This window comes from Monodon monoceros, unplaced genomic scaffold (assembly GCF_005190385.1).
Source record: "Monodon monoceros isolate NGI ecotype Baffin Bay Population unplaced genomic scaffold, NGI_Narwhal_1 Super_Scaffold_15, whole genome shotgun sequence".
NCBI classification, from domain to species: Eukaryota; Metazoa; Chordata; class Mammalia; order Artiodactyla; family Monodontidae; genus Monodon; species Monodon monoceros.
Window position 1 is genome coordinate 14359486 of NW_021703771.1, and position 12809 is coordinate 14372294.

General features: G+C 39.7%; 1 protein-coding gene across 5 annotated transcripts in view; it reads left to right on the forward strand.

The window, feature by feature from the left end:
• BCKDHB (branched chain keto acid dehydrogenase E1 subunit beta) overlaps positions 1–12809 on the forward strand; it is a 285277-nt gene that overhangs the window by 51907 nt on the left and 220561 nt on the right. The gene's annotated exons all lie outside the window — the stretch shown is intronic.

Genomic DNA, 12809 nt, shown 5'->3' on the forward strand with positions numbered 1-12809 from the left:
TCAGGGTGCTTTGGCAAACCATTCTTTTCCTCGAATAGTTAGGCTTAAAACATTTTGTTTTATTGTGATGTGAATTACGTACATTTAAGTACATATGCAGAGATTGTAAGTGTTCAGTTGGATAGATTTGACAGTCCTCTACATCCACGTAACTACTATGTAAAACAAGACTGGAAAACTTTCATTGCTCCAGGAAGCTCCTTCCTGCCTCTTCTCTGCCAATCCATTCTTCCTACCCCAAACTTAGCCACTTTCTGATTGCTTTCAGCATGGATTAGTTGCATATGCTTTGGGCCCTCATATAAGTCATACAGCGCTGTATATATTCTTTTGTGTTTGCCTTCTTTTGCTCAGCCTAATGGTTTTGAGATTCATTCATATTGTTGCTTGTATCAGTGGTTTATTCCTTTTTCATTGCTGAGTAGCATTTCCATTGTGTGAATATATCACAGTTTATCCCTTCCCCTGTTGATGGACAAATGATCATCATTGTTTTCAGTTTTTGCCTATTTTGTACAAGGCTGCTAGAGACATTCTTACACGAGTGTTTTTGTGAACATACTGTTTCTTTCTTTCTTTCTTTTTTTTTTTGGCGATAAACATCCAGGAATAGAATTGATGTGTCAGAGCAGATTGAATGTTATAAGAATCTACTGAAGACTTTTTCTAAGTGGTTACGCCATTTTGCATTTCTGCGGGAAATTTATCAGAGTTCCAGTTGCTCTTCATTTAAGCATACTTTAAATTGAATCTCTACATTTTGGGGGAACTCTATAGTTATCTATATCCCATTATGGAATAAAAAATGACAAAAGAATTTATAATCTTGAGGTGAAAAGGAAAACACCAATGTTATATACTGAGTAGCTATTTGATTTCTAATTACTATGAATACCCTATAAGTATTATATTTGTAAGGCCAACCAATTCAAGCTAATCAATTAATACAAGTTTTTTTTTTTTTCCCCAGTTTTTAATAAATGGAGACTAAGTAACATTTGGAAAAGTACTATTCACTTTGCTCCGGATTTTGATATCAGGATTGGTGAGGGAAATGTTTAATGTTATAGAATTCCAGCTAAGAGAATGAGCTTGAGAAATTTGTTGTAGGTTTGGCCCTGGGAAAGATTATGAAAGACCCTGATGAGGATCGAGGCTCAAAAGTTTTTCAGCTTTTTCCCTGTGATTGTTTATGTGTCATTTCAGGGATTCTTAACTGAATCTTTTCTTGTCCCAGTAAAGACTAAAAAAGAGTTTATTTCATAGCTAGAGAATTTCTCTGCTGAAGAAAGTAGGCTTGGAAAAGAGTTAGCCACTGAAATCTTTATAGGAGTGTTCTCCAGGTGGTTATCAAGCTTGATCCCTGTGCCAGCAGCAGAAGCACTGTGGGAGCTTATGAGAAATGCAGGCTGTCAGGCCTCAGTCAGTTCAAGACCTACTGAATCAGAACCCCTGGGGACGGCTCAGCTCATTCTGTCTTCACAGCCTTCCAGGTGCTTCTGACTCATACTAACTTTTGAGAACCAGTGCATAACGTCAGTTCTAAAGCAATAACTATCTCCATTTATTTTTTATAATTCTTGGTTCTTATGTGGAATTCAGGATGCTTTTTTTTTTATTGGAGCATAATTGCTATACAATGGTGTGTTAGTTTCTGCTTTATAACAAAGTGAATCAGTTATACATATGTTCCCATATCTCTTCCCTCTTGCGTCTCCCTCCCTCTCACCCTTCCATCCCACCCCTCCAGGCGGTCACAAAGCACCGAGCTGATCTACCTGTGCTATGTGGCTGCTTCCCACTAGCTATCTATTTTACATTTGGTAGTGTAGGTATGTCCATGCCACTCACTTTGTCACAGCTTACCCTTCCCCCTCCCCATATCCTCAAGTCCATTCTCTGGTAGGTCTGTGTCTTTATTCCTGTCTCACCCGTAGGTTCTTCATGACATTTTATTTTCTTAAATTCCATATATATGTGTTAGCATACGGTATTTGTCTTTCTCTTTCTGACTTACTTCACTCTGTATGACAGACTCTAGGTCTATCCACCTCATTACAAATAGCTCAGTTTCGTTTCTTTTTATGGCTGAGTCATATTCCATTGTATATATGTGCCACATCTTCTTTTAACCCATAGTTTTCTTAGCCTTGGCCTCTGGTTCAAATCCGTATCTTGCAGCTGACCATATTTTGGTTTCTGCTCTTTTGTGGGGACGGGGATGTGAACAGGGGCTCTGAACGTCCTCACGCTGATTCTGCAGTTGCTGCCTACATGCAGCCCCCTTTTCTCTAGCTCTGTCTGCTCATCTCTCAGATCTGCTTTGCACTGGTGGAGGAAACTCCAAAATTAAAGTTGTTTGGAATGATGTAAAACGGAACGGCGTATTTTGATTCAATAATCTGGATTATTGTGCTTTGTGGAAGACGTTTCTGTATTGACAGAGTCCAATAAATAAAAGAAGGTGCTTTAGATTCGTTTAAAAGATCGGAGTAGCCTGATAATTTCTAAGTGGTAATAATAGGAAGACTTGTAGTATCCATAAACACTAACTTAACAGACTGACTTTATTATTTTTTTTAATTGGGGTATAGTTGTTTTACAATGTTGTGTTAGTTTCTATTGTACAGTGAAGTGGAGTTCCCTGTGCTATACAGCAGGTTCTCATTAGTTATCTATTTTATACATATTAGTGTATCTATGTCAATCCCAATTCATCCCATGCCCCCCTTTCCCCCTTGCTGTCCATACATGTGTTCTCTACATCTGTGTCTCTATTTCTGCCTTGCAAACCGGTTCATCTGTATCATTTTTCTAGATTCCACATATATGCGTTAATGAACGTTATTTGCTTTTTCTCTTTGTGACTTACTTCACTCTGTGTAACAGTCTCTAGGTCCATCCACGTCTCTACAAATGACCCAATTTCGTTCCTTTTTATGGCTGAGTAATATTACATTGTGTATATGTACCACATTTTCTTTATCCATTCAAATAGACTGACTTTTTTTCTGACATTCATTCATCTTGAATTTCTAGCATACATTTGGGAATAGTCAAAACAGAGGAGACTAAAGATGTGAACCTTTACATTTAAATTTTTTTTTTAAAGTTCATGTTGGGAAAATTCACAGAGTAATAAATATAGATGTATATTCTTATATTACAAACACGATGCTGATAATTCCTTGTAAAAATGGGAGTTGTGTTTATTGCATAATAGCTCATTTAGGTTAATTATCCAGTAATCTTAACTAAATGCGACATGGTCAAGTATAAGGAAGGCCATAAAAGCTAACTTTTAAGTAGCCTAAGGCAATGTTTATAAAATCTATGCATTTAAGTCCTCATTTTATTTATGGAATAGTATCTTAAATACATAGATATAGTCATGAGTTATCCAATTTCAAAAAACTAGGCTAACAATAAAACCCATTATAAGACCTTAAGTACAATGGAAATTTATCTTTCTCTCACATAAACATCCTGGTTGGCAATGCAGTGGTGCCTTAGTCATCAAGGTACCAGGGACCTTCTGTCTGGCTTCTCTGTTGTCTTCAACATGGTCCCAGATGGATGCTCCACTCCCAACATCACATATACATTCCAGCCACCAGGAAGGGGTGAGGGAGGTGGAAGGGGAAAGGGAGGTGGAAGGGGAAAGGGAGTCATCTTCTCTTTAAAGAATGACTTGGAAGTTGCACATATTAAATCTCCTTACATCTCATTGGCCAGAACTTAATCACAGGGCCACACCTCGCCACAAGGGAGGCTGAAAAAGTAGTTGGGGGCTTCCCTGGTGGCGCAGTGGTTGAGAATCTGCCTGCTAATGCAGGGGACACGGGTTCGAGCCATGGCTCACGGGCCCAACCGCTCGGCAGCATGTGGGATCTTCCCAGACCAGGGCACGAACCCGCATCCCCTGCATCGGCAGGCGGACTCTCAACCACTGCGCCACCAGGGAAGCCCAGAAGTTACACATTTTAAGGAGGGGATAGAACTCTTAGGAATAGTATGGTTTGGCTCATAGTCTACTTCTAGGAATCTATTTCAGACATACACTGAAAAAAGTCTGAGAAAATGTTACTGTTCATTATAGCACCAGTTTTAAGAACAAGGACTGGAAATAACCCATTCGTCCATCACTAGGGGATTTGGGCTTGGTTGAGTAAATTAAACTACATTCTTTTGATGAATTACGCTGCAGGTCTTTAAAGAAGTGAGACAGATCTCTGTATACTGCTCTATCAGTCAGGGTTTGATCAGAAGCAAAACACTAGAAGGTATTATATTTATATACAATATATGCAGTTGTAGAAGCTAAATAGTCCATGAAAGGTTGTTGTTTCTGTGTTTGGTGCTGTATCTTGAAGTTTGCAGGACAGACTGTTGGGAAGGGAAGATGGACATGAAGCAAGGTAGAGCCAGGACAAACTAGAACCTGCTTGGATGGATTAGAGCCCAGGGGGCAGTCTGGAACTTCTGTCCATCTCTCACCACCGCCAAGGCTTAGTGTGAGAAAAAGATTGCTTTGATAGGAGATGCTTCAAACAGCTAGGAGGCTGTTTGAACAGCCTGTCCAAGAAATGGTGGGGGCTTAATTAGCAGACAAAGATGGGTTAGAAATTTGTTAGATTGTATGAAATATTTGTGTCTAAGTAAATTTAAGAAGGGGAAAGAAGAGGGAGGGGTCAAGAGTAAGTGTAGAGTAAGATTTCTTTGTCTGGTAGTAATGGAGGAGTGGTAGATACCCTGCAATAAAAGGTGTGTACGTGTGTGTGTGTGTGTGTGTGTGTGTGTGTGTGTGTTTATTAATTTTTATTGGAGTATAGTTGCTTTACAATGTTGTGTTACTTTCTGCTGTACAGCAAAGTGAATCAGCTCTACGTATACATATAGACCCTCTTTTTCGTGTTTCCTTCCCATTTACGTCACCACAGAACATTGAGTAGAGTTCTCTGTGCTATACAGTAGGTTCTCATTAGTTATCTCTTTTATACATAGTAGTGTATATATGTCAATTCCCATCTCCTAATTCATCCCACCCCTGTTTGTTTGTTTATTTTAAATGTGTATGGAGCTGGCTTGGAAGTTAGGACTCTGGAGTCTTGAAATAAGTGAACCTCAGAACCCTGGGATAGAAGCGAATGCCCAAATCTTCCAGAAGGTATTTGCCTGGTCCTGGAAACATTGAGCTTTTGCTCTGATGACTCCATGGAACAGTGGGGACAGGAGACAAAGTCCAGGACCTACTTTAGGTAGAGAATGTACTAGGAGCCCTTGCTTAAAGGTGGGACTCCACGTGTCACATCCACGGTGTGAAGTACAGAAGTGGCAGGAAGAAATATTACCTGTCTTGACTCTATGCTGGTGGAGAGAAAAGAAGAAATCTCTAAGAATTCCGATCACAATATGACCCTTACACAGGATTACAATTTCAATATGTGGCCATAAGTGTGGTGTGAAAACTCTTAAGCAGGTAATTTAATTTAAGTGGTTCCAGGTTGTTGGAGCCCAAGAGAGCTGTCAGGAGGTAACAAAATCCTCTCTGGAGTCACTTCAAGTCAGGCTTCAGAATAGTCCTACAGGTAGAGTTCCACAAAGAAGACAGAGTCCCCTTGAGTAAGGACAAGGAAAGGAAGATACAGGCCCCTCAAGACTTCGGATATTAGAACCAGCATATAGACACTGCAGAAAAGTAGGCGTCACATCAAAAAAGGAGGCGCTTGAGAATATAAGCAGTAGACAAGCAAACCTGAAGAACAGAATGGAGTGTTTAGTAAAGAGAAATAATAAATGAAAGAAAAAAAATCTCTGGTTTAACCAGAAATTATAAACAGAGAAAGGAAGAACTGGTAAACTAGAAGACAAGGTCAAAAAAATTTACCAGAATGTAGTCTAGAGAAACGAAGAGTAGGAAAATAGGAAAGATGTTGAGTATGAAGGGACAGTGAGAAAGTGTAAATATATCTAAGGAACAGAGTTGAGCGCGATTCCTAATAATGCTCATTAATAGAATTTTACTGACAGAAAAGTAATTCCCTAGCAGTTGCCACTCTTTACAATCAGAACTAGATTGATGCAGTTGGAAATATTTCAGGGAAGCCTCAGCTATTACCTATTTTCCCCTCCAGCAACCTCATTAAGATGGTATTTTCCCAAGTCTGGAATTGTATTCTCTCCTTGATTCCTGCAGTAAAGTATTTAAAGGATACTAGGTAAGGAGTTCCTTAGGAAGCTAAAGTATTAGGCATCCAAAAAAAGGTAACTTGCTAACTCAAAGGTGAATTTTCTCCTAACGTATAATTTTTACCTATATTGTTTATATCACTAAATCCTGTTCAAGACTGGTTCCGTTATAGTCACAGTTACCCAAGGCTTTAGCTTGAGGTTGTGTGCACAGCTCTCTCCCAGTAGTTAATTTTTCAGCATCTATTATAAGTCCTTTATTTTCTTTGTGGGGCACAGTCCTCCCATGGGCACTGTTCTGAGTCCACTCCATTTGGTTCTGAAGGGGCTGCCAGCTGTCTTATCTGACCTCCATCATCTCGGGGAACGGCTATGTGGCTCCAGCCCAGCTATTCTAACTTCTTTTCTGGGACTTTCTATGTGGAGACAAGGCTGCACTTTCTGCGGGCGGTTTGTCTGGGGTGACATGGGACTGCAGCCACGTCCCCTGCCACTTGGTAAACGATGGTCTCTAGTAGAAGAGAAGTAGCCCCCGCTAGCTGCAAGGTCAAGCATACATGTTCGCTGTGGATGAGAGGAAGGGAGAGAAATAGACACCCAAAGTGGAAATCCTCGCCATTCCCATTCTTAGTTCCTAACCTTAGTTCCTAAGGTTCTCTGGGTTCCTTCTTTCTTTTTTTTTTTTTTTTTAATTTCTTTTATTTATTTTTGGCTGCGTTGGCTCTTTGTTGTTGCGTGCGGGCTTTCTCTAGTTGTGGCCAGCAGGGGCTACTCTTCCTTGTGGTGGGCAGGCTTCTCATTGCGGTGGCTTCTCTTGTTGCGGAGCACAGGCTCTAGGCACGTGGGCTTCAGTAGTTGTGTCACGCAGGCTCAGTAGTTGTGGCGCATGGGCTTAGTTGCTCCGCGGCATGTGGGATCTTCCCAGACCAGGTCTCAAACCTGTGTCCCCTGCATTAGCAGGCGGATTCTTAACCACTGTGCCACCAGGGAAGCCCGGTTCCTTATTTCTTGAATCTTAATTTGACTAAGGAGTTTCCCCCAGGTCCTTCTCTTTAATCTCATTATAAGTTGAACCTCCTTTGTGTTTCAGTCTTCTGTGTTTCGCTGATAAAACAGGTAACCTTGACGAATCTAATCTGTCATCTTGTCCCCCTGTTGGATTAGCCAAATAAATGGCAGCCTTTCGTAGCTTGATATAAATGCTACTTTTGTCCTAATGCTAAAGCAGGATGCCCATGTGTTTATAATAGTACTTATTACTTCATAAAGTTGAGAGGATTAAGTGAGATAATACATGTGTGTATTTGCGTATTTGCCTAGTGTTTATGCACTTTTTTTTTTTTTTGCGGTACGCTCGGGCCTCTCACTGTTGTGGCCTCTCCTGTTTCGGAGCACAGGCTCCGGACGCGCAGGCTCAGCGGCCATGGCTCATGTGGGATCTTCCCGGACCGGGGCACGAACCCGTGTCCCCTGCATCGGCAGGCGGACTCTCAATCACTGAGGCACCAGGGAAGCCCTGCACTTTTTTTTAACGCTTCTGTACTAGACACAGCACTGTATTGTATAGGCCAATGGACTATTTCATTTAATACAACAGCCTTGCCAGGAATTCTGTTACTATCGCTAGTTTATCCATGAGGAACCTGAGGATTAGAGAAGTTAAACAACTTGCCCAAATCCACACAAACAGGATTCAAACCCAGACAGTCTAGAGTCAGGTATTGGGTATGTATGGCACAGATGGTTCCATTTAATTGTCACAAAACTTCTGCCAGGTGGTATTATCCTGAAACTGAAGTTGAGACAGTTTAAGAAACGTGCTCACAGAGGAATGAGTGATAGAGTTAGGTTTTAAACCAAGATGTTCTGACCCCAGAGGCAGCCTTCTTTCTAAGGTTACCCTATTTTGCATCCTATTTAAACACTGTTGAGTGGAGGGCATCAATGAAACAATTTGCTCCAGTGTCCTAGTTTCATGCCAAGAAATATGCTACTTAAAAAAAAAAAATTCCTGCAGAATTAAAATGATCCATTTTGTAATTGAATGGAAATACATGCTATCAATAGCCATTCATTAAGGCAGTGAATCCCTCCTGTAGTATATAGTCCAAAGTTTGACCATGTACTGACTGCGTTAACTTCTCCATTGGCATAGGATTAATTTTCTTCTTAGAAAGGTATAAAAACCACATGACACAGTACATTGTGGCCACAGGTGGGGTTTGGGAGCCTTTGCTCTGTGCTATCATTAAGGACTTAGTCTTATGTCCCCGGCTAGAGGCAACGGCAGCTGAGAAATGTAGTCTATCTGCATTTCAGAGAGAGGGGGTGAAATCATTTGTCCCTGTCACAGCTCTTCTCGACCTATCTGACCCCTCATTTTTGGACCTGGTCCCCATATACTGTTCTATGTTCAAATATCTGTGCTGTGGGCACTCTCCTCTATGTCTAGTCTACAACATTTAGAAAGGATTTCTTCAGTTCAGCCATTCACTTTACAAACTACAAAGATGAAAGTAAAAAGAGGTCAATCATCCATTCTTTACACAGCAATTTTCTCAAATTTCGTTTCTGCTTACCTCAAATATACAATAGATATAAAACTTGTACCTTCTAAATTTAGAAAGAAAAAGTAACTAAATAGTACTTCTGGATCGCTTATTCTAATGATGACATTTAAATGCAATTAGGGACTTCCCTGGTGGCTCAGTGGTTGGGAATCTGCCTGCCAATGCAGAGGACACGGGTTCGAGCCCTGGTCCAGGAGGATCCCACATGCTGTGGAGCGACTGGGCCCGTGTGCCACAGCTGCTGAGCCTGCGCTCTGGAACCCGCGAGCCACAACTACCGAGCCCGCGTGCCACAACTACTGAGGCCCGTGCGCCTAGAGCCCGTGCTTCGCAACGGGAGAGGCCACCGCAGTGATAGGCCTGCGCACAGCAGTGAAGAGTAGCCCCCGCTAGCTGCAACTAGAGAAAGCCCGCACAGCGGCGAAGACCCAATGCAGCCAAAAATAAATAAAATATAAAAATAAATAAATAAGTAAATGCAATTAAACTTTTTAAAAGTGGCAGAGGGATATTTAGAAAAGGTAGATAAGGAAGAGCAATCTAGACAGTGTCAAAAATGTACAAACTAGTTATGATTCAAAAAGAATGAGTCAGTGACATTATCAGATGTAGGCGTCTTGTGGAGAAGCTGTTCCTGTATGTCTTTTGAACTTTTTGATTTTATAATTGAATGATTCAGGACATCAGTGATACTGAAGTAAATATGGCTTTCATCTGTGGTTCTTCTAGTGAGAAGTAAGACTAAAAGCCTTTGCTGCCTTATTTCCTGAATTTACTCTACTCTTTTAGGCAAAAATAGGTCATAAGGATATTGAGGGTTTTTTCGTTCTGTTTTATTTTTTTTAGCAAATACATGAATTATATATGAATTCATACATTCTGAAGAGAAGAAAATTGCTTTAAGTAGTTTTTGAATGGTAGAAGACTTTAAAAATATTTTTGCCAAATATCAGTGTACACAGAAAACGATTTCATATTTTCTATTTTAAATTTTTTTGGGTGGGCATCATTAACGCATTATTTTTGTGTGAGCTAGAACGGCATGCTCACTGACGAGAATTAAGTTCCATCCAGTAAGGAGAGAAAATTCATTTGTTAGATTTGCTAGCTTTTAAATTAAAATGATACACAGAACCTGAAAAAGCAAATAATGTAACCAAAAATAATAGTTCCGTACCTCAGCCTTTACCAAATTCATGCTTCTCTCCCCACAGGCAATCATTTCTAGTAGTTTCTTATAATATATCATCATATTTATAACTAATTTGCTTACACTGCTTTTTACAATTTTAAGCATTATTATTTTAACTTCTTACTAGAATTTAGCTATTTTTAATTAAACTTCTTTCCCCCAGCATGTGCCATTCCTCCTCTCACAATATCCAAACTTTAAAAAATATCTCTATAGAGTTATAGTGTAATTTTGGGTCAGATCGTTACTTAGCGGTTCCATTGCTATGACTATATTGGTGTGATTCACAACTGAGCCAAAAAAAATGCATTCTTTTATTTCCACTTTGGTATACAACTCTGTTTTCTCTGAAATGCTTTTTTCTCTTCCTTCTCTTTTCATTTGCTTGATTTCTCATGTTTCCGTTACTAATATAGTTCTTAATCTCCTCAACGTAATCTCGTGTTTTCTTTATGTTCAGACACATTAGGTGGTCAGTCTGGTTTCTCTTTTTCCCAGACTGTCGACTCTTGGGGCCGTCAATTAAAGTGGTTAAGATTGTAGATTTTGGAACCAGTCTGACTGAGTTTGAAGTACTGACTCCACTACTTACTAGTTAGGTGACTTTTGGCAAGCTGCTTAACCTCTCTGTTTTAGTTTTCTCAGCTGTACAATGAGAATGATAATACCTATCTTATCAAGTTGATTTAAAGATGAAATGAGTAGATGTAACGATACTGGCACAGTGAAAGTTCTCAGTCAGTGCTCCTGGTGGTTGATGTGCCTTCCAAGGATAACTTAGTTCTATCATTTCTTTAACATGTGATGAAAATATCTATTTTTATATCAGCTATTTAACTGTATATATGACGGCAGCATTAAGGTTTGCTAAATGCAACTTGGAACTCCAAAGGAATTTAATTACCCTGTTGAGGTAGTTTAGTTTTCTTTTTTTTTTTTCAATTAAAAAGATATACACCTATTGAAAAAAAGGAATTTAATTACCCTGTTGAGGTACTTTAGTTTTCTTCTTTTTTTTCAATTAAAAAGATATATACCTATTGAAAATAAGATATTTTAATATTTCAGTGTAAACAACATTATAGTTAAGTGGTTAGCAATGCCTCACATTACTTTCTTAAAAAAGATTAATTTTTCTCATTATAAAGGTATTGCATGCTCTACTGGCAAGCTTTGATGCATAACAAGCCACTTACTGGCTTAAATCAACTTTCTGTACAGCTCATGTACAGGCCAGTGATACAGGCTGAACTCACCTGGATAGTTCAGGTTTCACCTGGGCTCCATCATAGGTCTGCCATGAGTTGCAAGTCAAGTGTGGGTTGGATTTGCTGATCTTAGTTGGGCTATCTCATGTATCTGGAGCTGTGGTGGGTGATCTTTGGTCTTCCTGTCTCTCATCCTCCAGCAAGTTAGCTTGGACTTGTTCACACGGTAGAAGCAGATGTCACAAGGGACCAAGCACAAGCATGCGAGGCTCTCGAGTCATAGGCTAGGAGCTGGCACACAGCCTCTTCTGCTAGAGTGTGTTGGCTGAAGCAAGTCACAACACCAGCCCAAGTTCAGAAGGAGGGCAAAGAGATTCCATCTCTTCATGGGAACAACTGCAAAGTCACAGTGCAAAGGGTGTGGATACAGGTTAAAGGATTATGGCTATTTTTCAAGCTTTCATATGTGTTTGTTGAAACTCCTGAAAAGTACAAAAGCGATGATGGAAGGAGCTCATAAATCCATCCCCTGACTACTGTTGACTTTTTGTTGTACATACTGCTAGACTTTAATCTACAAGTTTAAACATTTTATTACTGTCAATTTATTTCAGTTTTCATTTATTTGATTATAAGTGACCTTTTACCTTTCATGTTTTTTAATTTCATATTTGTTTCTACTGTATGAATTGTTCACATAGACTTCAGTCTTAACCTTCTGGAGCAGCACTTATTGTAAATTTAAAATGAGCATGGAATGCAGTGAATAGATTATTATTCTATTTTGTGGTGAGAAGGCCTTGATCTAGTATTGAGTAGCAGGAAGAATCAGAAGGTTTGCAACTTGAAGTGCAAGATTACCTTTGAATTTGTTTATATATCTTCTGTGATTGACCTGATAAGTTGAAATATTCATGGAATAGAACCCTATGGAATTTTCTTATACTCTGGCACATTCTTTATATTGTTAATTCACTTCTTTTTTAAAATTTATTTATTTAATTTATTTATTTTTGGTTGTGTTGGGTCTTCGTTGCTGCGCATGGGCTTTCTCTAATTGCAGCAAGCAGGGGCTACTCTTCATTGAGGTGCACAGGCTTATCATTGCGGTGGCTTCTCTTGTTGCAGAGCACGGGCTCTAGGCACGTGGGCTTCAGTAGTTGTGGCACACGGGTTCAGTAGTTGTGGCTCGCGGGCTCTAGAGCACAGGCTCAGTAGTTGCGGCGCACGGGCTTAGTTGCTCCGTGGCATGTGGGATCTTCCTGGACCAGGGCTCGAACCTGTGTCCCCTGCATTGACAGGCAGATTCTTAACGACTGCGCCACTAGGGAAGCCCTGTTCATTCACTTTTCAGGATAATTTTGGACATTAAACAGATGTCTATTTTTCATCATTGGCTTAATCCAACTGGATATATTCTTAATGCCTGAGTTATACTACATGATAAAGAGTGATGTATTTTTTTGGTTGTGTTTAATAAAATTTAATATCATGAATCATGCACTCTTTGTAAAAAGTTCAATTATCACAAAGCTATAGAATGTGTATAGAATAAAAAGTGAAAGTTCCTTTTTCCCTACCCAACTACCCAACTCCTACCCAACTCCCTTCCTCAGACCTTTTTCTATGCATTTATCTTTATATATATGT